The sequence below is a fragment of the Lissotriton helveticus genome, chromosome 1_1, assembly GCF_964261635.1.
Source record: "Lissotriton helveticus chromosome 1_1, aLisHel1.1, whole genome shotgun sequence".
Classification (NCBI taxonomy): domain Eukaryota; kingdom Metazoa; phylum Chordata; class Amphibia; order Caudata; family Salamandridae; genus Lissotriton; species Lissotriton helveticus.
Genome location: NC_136057.1, coordinates 2,061,904,731 through 2,061,914,221, shown reverse-complemented (window position 1 = coordinate 2,061,914,221; position 9,491 = coordinate 2,061,904,731).

Here is a 9,491-nt window from a genome sequence, read left to right as displayed (position 1 = left end):
AAACAGCCACCCCTACGTGCAGTCTCCTCCGAAACCTGGATGACATATTACAGGTTTCTTGGTACTGGGTTCACTGAGACTTCAGATTCCACTGGCAACTACGGTAGTCAACCAGCAGGATACAGGAGTCTAGCAGACCAAGAAGCCTCAGAGCTGTTCTCACCAAGATCCAGGATTGAGACTGAAACTTCGGAATCATAGGTTGAATGAACAAGTTACTTTACTTTGTATCAAGCCTACTAGTTGGCAATCAATCTATTACACACTCAAAACGAGGAAAAGGAGGAAGAGGTCTGTGGCCAAATTTCCTCTCATCTCTTGGAAAAAGTGAAGTTGTTTAAAATTGCCCTCCCCCACTATGTAGTGCCATGCTTCATCATAGGGCTGCTACAACATCCCTGCACAAACCAAAGCCTGGAATGGAGCAAAGAGAAGCCAAAATAAACATAAATGGTATGGGATCTATGCAGTAAGTGACAAGTAGACAAACTGTGATTGTGTGAGTATAAAACTACCTCTGGGAGACCCTTCCAAAATCTTTAGTTGATCATGGGATCCCAGGGTAGAATTACAAATAAGTAAAACGGAGATGGTCTAGGGGAGAGTTAGGACCCCTTTTCTCACCTATACTGATTTAATGTCGATATGTTTCGGCCTTATCCTTTGCCCATAAAGGTTTGGTTGGCCTTCTTCAGGCACTCTATAAACCATTCCGCAATGGTAAGAAAAAGTATGGCAAAAGCCAACAAAACCTACAAGAACAACACCCTGTTGCTTGATAATTGACCTCAGCAATGTAAAGGTATGAAGACAGCAAGAAGGTTTCATAGAAAGAACAAAGAAATGAATACTACTCACTGCTATGTCATCCAGAGGAAAGAGAGAGAGAGAGCGAGAACCCCCAATGCTCTACCAACCACACACATTTGGAAATAGATGTTATTGAAAAATCTAAACAAAAGCTAAGTGGCCAGGTCACGCGAATCATTTAGTCCCAAGCTAAATTGAGATGGTAATCACTGGTATATCAACTCATCACTGAAAGGGTATACCCCTTACCTTCAGGTCAATCGTAGAGTGGTGAGGATGGACAGGGCGGTAAGGAATCTGCGGCGAGACTGTGTCTCTAACAGATATAGGTTTACCAAAGGTAAGCAACTTTTACATCTGATAGAGACATCTAGCCACAGATTCCTTAACTTCAACTTACATACCATTGCTATAACCCACTGGAGGAGTGTCTGCAAACAAATCCGACAAGATTCCTAAAGGAGAACAAGGCGGTCGGGGCCGTGGCTTGGACGCCGATGCAGGCGGTGGTGTAAGCGCTGAGCTCCGCTCGCAAACCCCGCAATTCTCCTGGAAACCGATCCTTGGGATCCCCCCAAGCAGCACCTGGGGGCGATATTGTGGAGGGGAGCTGGCCCTGAGCATTTCAGCCTCATCAAGATGGCGGAACCCGGTATTTAAGAAGGGTTTCTCGGGCAGCGCTGAGCAAGGTCGGCGCTCACAAGATGGTGGCTCCACTGAGTTCTGAAGCGCCTACGCAGCACACGAGCGCCGCGGCCAGCCGACTTAGACAGTCCTGGGAGGCACGCTGTCCTGGGTGTCGGAGCGGCGCTGGAGATCCGGAGGAAAGACTGGGCTCGGTGCGGGCATGTTTTAGCACCAGCGGGGACCCTGAGCCTATATTGAAGTGAATTTCCATGGACTGGGCTGCCCTGGCAAAGAGGAGCCTGGGTGTGGGGCGCTGTTGATAGTAGCTCCTGATCGGCGACGCTGGTGCCGAGGGGAGACGGCCTACGCCGGGTGGTGCTCCTGGGCTGGCGCGCCTGTGCTAGCGCCGCTCTGGATAAGAGGGCCTAGATCACCAACGAGTAGGCCCTGCACTGCCCTTAATCCATGCCGGCGAGCCAGAGGCCACTGCAGTGGGGGCTGGACCCAGAGCACCCTGCGGCCTTCATAATCATCGGACCTGTGCTGGTGGGCGCGGAGGGGCGATTGTTGGAGCTGTGAGCAGCGGAGGTGGAGGAGCAGCCCTGGGGCGCAGCTACCAGTGTACTGAGGTGAGAATAGGGGCTGCTGACCCGATCCTTTGCTGATCATCGCGGAGCGGTTGAAGCGGGCTGCTCGGGAGGCACTGAGGGCGAGACCCGAGGAGATGGGCCCGCGAAGTGAGTAGAGGGAATGCCCAAGCCCTGGAGTGAATGGCCCCCGCCACATAGCATGAGTTCCTGATCGAAGAAGGTCTAAAGAACCGATGATCTTACAGAGGGCTGTGGAGGAGTGCTTCTACAGCTTGCGGCGCTGCCATGCTTTGAGCCATGGAGCGACCACCGGGCTCGCAGACCGCATTGAATTGGATACTCTTATCAGGAGTTCTGGCCTGCCCGGGCCTGTACGGACGGCATGGCGACCGGAAGGGCCTGGTTGGTAGTGTCGGTTGAGACGGAACCGGCAGACGACGGGCTGTGTATCTGGAAGATGCACTGGAGGGCCCTCTGGTCCAGGAATTGGACCCCGTGCCCACCCACCCATGACTGTGCGATTAGGCTCTGCTGGCCCATTAACTAAATTTGATCTACCGGCGCCATTGGTAAGCCCCGAGGGAGGAATGAAGAGGAACACCAGCCTTCTGACTCCGAGTCTCCGTCTCAGGCAAACCAGAATACACAAGACTTAGCACAAGAGCCTGGATTGCAACAACAGCTGGATAGGATCCTCTCTGCCATTGTGGACTCACGTACTGCCCTACAGCAGGATATTGCGCAGGTGGCGATGGGGCTTGGACGCCTGCGGGCAGACCACTCAAAACTATCGGATCGGATGAAACATGTGGAGGACGTAGTCCAGGAGGTAGCGCCTGCACAGACCGCACTGGCCGCAACGGTGTCAAGTGCTTTGGACAGGATCGCGTTGCTAGAGAAGCGTGCGGAGGATGCGGAGGGAAGAAACAGGTGGAACAACATTCGGGTGGTGAGTCTGCCAGAGAAAACGGAAGGATCGGACATGGTACGGTACTTGGAGGACTGGCTGAAAACGGAGGTGTCCCCTGAGGGCTTGTCTGCCTTCTAAACTCTCAGGCGTGCACACCGCGTCCCTGCTAGACCTCCGCAGCAGGGGCGCCCTCCCCGACCAGTGGTGGTGCGCCTGTTACATTTTAGGGATCGGAACTTGCTTCTTCAGAAGGCTCGAACGGATGGCCCCTTCCAGGTCGGCAATAGTAAAGTCACCCTGTTCCCGGATTATTCCTTTGAGACTCAACGGCGCTGAGCGACCTTCCAAGCGGTCAAGGAGGAACTGCGGGGAGAGGGGATCCAATACACCTTGCTATTCTCTGCCAAACTTCGCATAATCCAGGATGGGAAAACCTGCTTTCATGGTACGCCGGAGGATGCGTGGACATGGCTGGAATCTTATCGTGCTGGAAGGGATGGCCCGGAACAGGAGGCGCGGGCTCTGACTGAGGACTCGCTGCCCTGAAGATCACAGCGTATAAGACGCCGGCGGCGGGGACTGCGGAAACCATTGACCTCACAAACAGAGCTGGAGCGCAGGGGAGCGCTAGCAGCGGTATCGGCGATCTCTGGGGACTTGCTGCTGACCTCACCAAAGGGCTCGGACCCGGAGAATGGCAAGGACACTCATAAGCGGACACTTCAGCGTCAGATAGTGTGCATTTGCCGCTTGTCACACCGGGAACGGTGGATGGCCTGATGAATGAGTAGACTCTGTGTTTTCTGAGAAAGGGAAGGGGGCCTGTTCTGATTGGATGTGGACAGAGTGCATGGGGGACATATGGATGGGGTGGGCTCCTTAGGGGACCGGTTGGTACTAGGATGAGGGGGAACACCGGGCTGGGCTTATTGTGGACATTGTGGACTCATGTTTAGGCCACTGTGATGCGTGGAATTGTGCTCGGGGGTACTCGGAGGGATGGATTGCTGGGGGTTCGTGAGGTGGAAGCCGGGTGTTGCACTGACTAACTACAGGTTTCTTGCTAGGCTCTATCCAGCTCCCACCGATGGCCCCCAGTTAGACTGCCTTATTATTGCTTAGGGCAATTGTTGGGCTTGTTTGGATGGGATTCACTATGTTAGTGCCTGTTCTTGGGAAGGTGGGTGATGTGGGTGGGGTGGGATTGTTGGGGGAAGGGGATGGTTTGAATGGGTACTGGTGTCCGCCGGTGCGGCTAGGGGGCCAGAGAGGTTCCTGTGTTAGTTACATCACTACTATGGGTCCCTTACCTGATGTCAAATGTGTGAATGTGCGGGGGTTGCAGTCCACGCAGCGTAGATATAAGGTCCACTCTTACTTTGTGCGTAGAGGTGCGCAGATAACTTTCCTGCAGGAGACGCATTTGAATAGGTCGGAGGGGTTGGCGCTGCAGCGTAGATGGCGGGGACAGCTCTATTACACCACTTATTCAGCTTTTGCACAAGGGGTGTTGATCTGGGTTAGAGCTGGGGTCCCCTTCCAAATGATTGACCACCAAATAGATCCTGAGGGCTGCTATGTTGTGGTCAGAGGACGCCTTTATGGGCTGGAGGTGACCCTCTGCAGTATTTATGCCCCTAAGGTGGAACAGGCTCCCTTTTTGGAGGGACTGTCGGATGCTTTGGCAGATTATCTTACGAATCCGGTCTTGATGGGGGGGGGGGACTTTAACTCTATTGCGGATGTAGCCATGGATAGATCTCACCCTCCGCTACCTACGGCCCGATTCATAAACTAGCGAGACTCAGGTCCCAGTGGCAGGCTCACTGGGGTTTGGTAGATGTTTGGCAAGCGCAGCATCCGGACGATAGGGAATATTCGTACTTCGCGGCTTTGCATGACTTGTACGTACGTCTTGACGCGGTCTTGTGTAGTCCCGGATTGGCGGCTTTGGCAATAGGGAGCAAATATCTATCACGCACTATCTCGGACCACAATCCGTTATTGGTGAGCTTCTGTTGGGTTGCGGAGCGCCCTGCGATTCCGATCTGGAAACTGCACCCCGAGTTATTGGAGGACCCGGCCTTTCGTGCCAAGCTGGGAGTAGGGATCAAACGATTTTTTGCGGAGAATGAAGGTACGGCCACGGCAACTGCCCAGGAATGGGACGCTTTTAAAGTAGTGGTCCGCGGTATTTGTATTACTAAATGGGTGGGAGTGCGGAAGTTGTTGCTGTGGGAATTTGAAACTGGGGAGCAGGCCCTTAGGGAAGCCGAGAGAGCCCACTCTAATGGCTCTGAGACACGTGACATGGTCCAGACCCGGAGGGAGGCGGTGGCAGTAGTTGTGGAGCGCTTAAGATGCTTTGACCACAGAGCGTACTTGGCCTGGGCGCACGTCGAAAGAGACAAGGTGAGCACCCTGTTGGCGTGGCTGGCCGACCCCACCCCTAGATGCGTGCCCATATTGGCACTGACTTCATAATCGGGACGATTAGAGTACCAGCAGAATCAAATGAACGATTGATTTCAGTCCTTCTACGCTGACTTATATACGAGCCACTTGCAGACCGGCGAGATAGACGCACAGGCGTTTTTGGAGGACCTAGAGCTGCCTACTGTTGAGGCGGAACAGGCAGAGGCCCTGGGCCAGAACATCACGATCTCTGAAATTTGTTGCGCCATTAAACAGTTGGTGCGTAATAAAACATCGTGCAGCGATGGGCTGCCCATTGAATTCTATTTGGCTTATATTGACACCCTAGCTCCCTGATTGCTGGCGATGTATAGAGAGGCCAGACAGCGGGGCGTACTGATGACCCATCCTCAAACCAGGGAAAACTCCTACCGACCCGTCCGCATATCAGCCTCTATCTATGCTTACTACTGACTACAAGATACTGAGTCGTGTGCTGGCTACTCGACTCCTCCTTTTTATGACGAGGCTGGTACACTCGGACCAGGCTGGCTTCATTCCGACTCGGAATACTGTGGGCATCATACACAGGCTGATACGGGTATTGGATGGGGACTATGGAGCAGAAGACCAAGCAGTGGTCCTCTCGGTAGACTTTGCCAAAGCGTTCGACATCTTGAAATTGCCCTATTTGTTTTCAGTCATGAAAGCCTTTGGACTTGGGGAGGGGCATATCCGCTGGACCGAAATATTATATTAATCGGCCAGTGCTAGGGTGAGGACTGGTAGGGTCATCTCTTCTTCATACCCCGTAGGGCGTGGCACTAGACAGGGCTGCCCACTTTCCCCGCTACTATTTGCCCTTGCCATGGAGCCATTGGCAACGCGGGCTAGAATGGGTAAGTCGTTCCAAGGCTTGCACCTTGGTGGTCTGTCACATTATATCTCACTATATGCGGATGATCTTTTGCTGTTTTTGAGAGATACGGGAGGAGCGTTGGAGGGAGCGCGCGCCTTGTTAAGCTGATTCGGAGAAGTGTCTGGCCTACGGGTCAACTGTGCGAAAACTTGTGTATTTCCAGTAGCCAGAGCATGCGACCCACCTACCATACCGCCTGACTTGGCATGGGAACCTAGGTGCCTTCCCTACTTGGGGACGCATATTTATGACACTCAGGAAGATCTTCTTGAAGGTAACATAGGTAGGGCACTAAGGGGACTAAAGGGCAGCATGCAGTTCTGGGGGACCCTTCCATTGTCGTTGGCAGGTCGAGTAGCCCTGCTAAAAATGGTGGCGCTTCCTCGGCTTCTATATTTTTTCCGGACCTTACCTATACGAATACCTGTCGCACTATTTCGGCAGCTCCGCACTGTGATGGGGGGATTTATTTGGGGATCAGGAAGGCGTTGGGTAGCACTAGATACTTTGATGCGGTCAAGAGCTGAAGGGGGGCTTGCCGTCCTCGATTTTCAGTTATATTGTTTGGCTGCACAATTCCCACCTTACCCAGGCTGTGGCACAGGAGTTTCGAGGACTGGAGCGAGAGTTTGAACCAGATGTGCCGTGCCATGTCCTGTTCTTTGTGATCTTAAAGCAAAAATTGCGAGCTGTTGAGTTGTCGACTGCAGAATGCGCCTTGAGACACTGTTGGAAACGTTATCATAACAGAATTGGAGTGCAACGGCCCTATGCCCCAGAAATCCCGTTGGGCATGTGCACGGCCCTGCCACACGGTGGGGATTGGTCTGCCCTTGCGGAGTGGGAAACGTTGGGTCTACAGATGGTGGGGGACCTGTTCGGCGATGGTGCATTATTGCCCTATGGCACACTGCAGGAGACTTTTGACCTTCCAAGGGGCCACTTCTTGCTGCACGCGGCCCTGGTGGCCGCTATTCAGATGTACTGGGGTACTGGCCTTTCGGAATCACCATTGAGGGAGGCATGTTAATATGTGGTGATGGCAGCGGGCACATACAAGGCGGTCACCTGTCTGTACAAACGCATGCTGGGAGAGGGGCTGGCACCATTGCAGAAGCTGCACAAGCAGTGGGCAAAGGATATAGCTAAAGAGATACCCGACGCGGCCTGGTCGCAAATACTTAAAAGGGCATGGAAGGGCACCAGGAATGCCAGATTTCAATTGATCCAATTCTTTATTGTGCATAGGGCGTATCTTACACCAGCAAAAATCAACCAATATTTCCATATCAATACGGCGCTGTGCCCCCGATGCAGATTGGAGGACGCGGACCTACTGCACATGCTATGGGACTGCCCACAGTTGGGTACATACTGGGAGGAGATAATTCCTTTACTCTGTAATGTAACGGGACGGCAGATTACGCCGGATAGGGGGACTTGCTTGCTGCATTGGTTCCCACATACTAGTAAAACAAAATTGACTAGCAAATTTGTGGACTTAGGTTTGATACTTGTTAAGAGGGAAATTACATCCCACTGGAAAGCCGCGGCGGGGCCTAGCTACCTTAGGTGGAAGTCTGCTTTACTTGTGTGGGCAAACAGCGAGAGTTCAGTGCGTTTGCAGCAGGCCTACAAGTCCCATAATGACAGGGCATTGGAGGTGGCGTGAGCTTGGGAGGCCCTTGTGATAGAGCTGAAGGCGACAGATTTGGGAACTGACTCGGAGACGAGTGCGCTCACTGTAGATGAGGACCAATAGTATTGATAACTTGAAGCTGAAGAGAAAGCGCGTGAGGCGACCCCCGGCTTCCATAATAGTCAGAATATTTAATAATATTGTTGGAACGATGTCACCTGTGGAACCCATATGAAACAATTTACCACTTGATTACATTTAGCCTTAAGATCATAGCGCCGGCGGGGGGAGGGGGAGGGGGAAGTGAACTTGGGATGGGAGGATCTGAGGATGGGGACTGAAATGGACTTGACACGCAAAACACTGAGACATAGTAGCCTGATATCGGGCGAATAATTTGCCACCGCATAGTTTCTTATAATAGGGGGACTCTTCACCAAATGAGCCAGTTCCGGCTAGTTGATTTTTTTTGATTGTAAAAACAATGTCAAATGTCTCCTTTACTTCAGGTGTCGAACTTTATGTAGAAGTGATTGCCGATCCTCATGCCTGTTGTTTGTGTTTGAAAATAATAAAAAGATTTTAAAAAAAGGAGAACAAGGCGGTCACCTAAACAAAGAGCATGTGGGATAGAAAAACAAGACCTGACTCTTAATAGAACCTATAACATCCATCACAGAGTATACAAATGAAAAGCAACTGTACAGGTCTGAAAAAATCTTGTGGAATAGTAAAACAAGCACTTGGCTCTTCATAGTGCCTACGACTTCTGTCATGGATCATATAAATAAAAGCAACTGTACATGCCTGAGAAAATCAGCCCTAGAAGGAAAAGAGTCAAAAAGGGCTCTTAGAGTCCTCTGGTAGAGGACAGACATGACCCCTTTACCCTTAAAAAAAAAGAAGGGGGGAGGAAGACTGGAGGACCAAAAGGTCAAATGCCTGATAGAAGGCACATCTGCTGTTTCTAACAATAAGTAACATAAAAAGAGATGTCCTGATAGGAACCTATAGTACCCTCAGAACCCCTTTCCCGAAGGAAATATGTACAAAACCCTTTGTCATGATTAATATAGTGTGGGCAATATGAAGCATCTATAATGAAACAATGACACAAAAGATGCATATATAGACATAAATATGGATATAGACTTCTTTAAAGAAAAATACCTCACAACGTCCTGTTGCAGCCCAAAATGGCAGGAGTATCCAAAGTATGAGTATCTAGAGCACACATTCCTTGAACATATACAGATGTGTGTCAGCAGATACTCCTATCGGCCCATCACTTCACGGAATCGTGCCTGCCCATGAATACTGCAAGAACGCAGGGGCATATAAAACCTGAATCTCAATAAGGTCCTATGTAGCAAAAGGGGTGCACATAAAGCACAGTTTGAATAGAGGTACAGCCTTGTCAACAACAGGCACCTTCAACACCTATGAGACAAGACAATATAAGAAACATAGCAAAATGTAGTAATATGTATGCTTCATATATCATCATACATAACATCCCTGAAATGAGAGATTTGGTAAAAATTACCTCGCCCCCAGTAAACAGTGGGGGGTGCGAGGGAG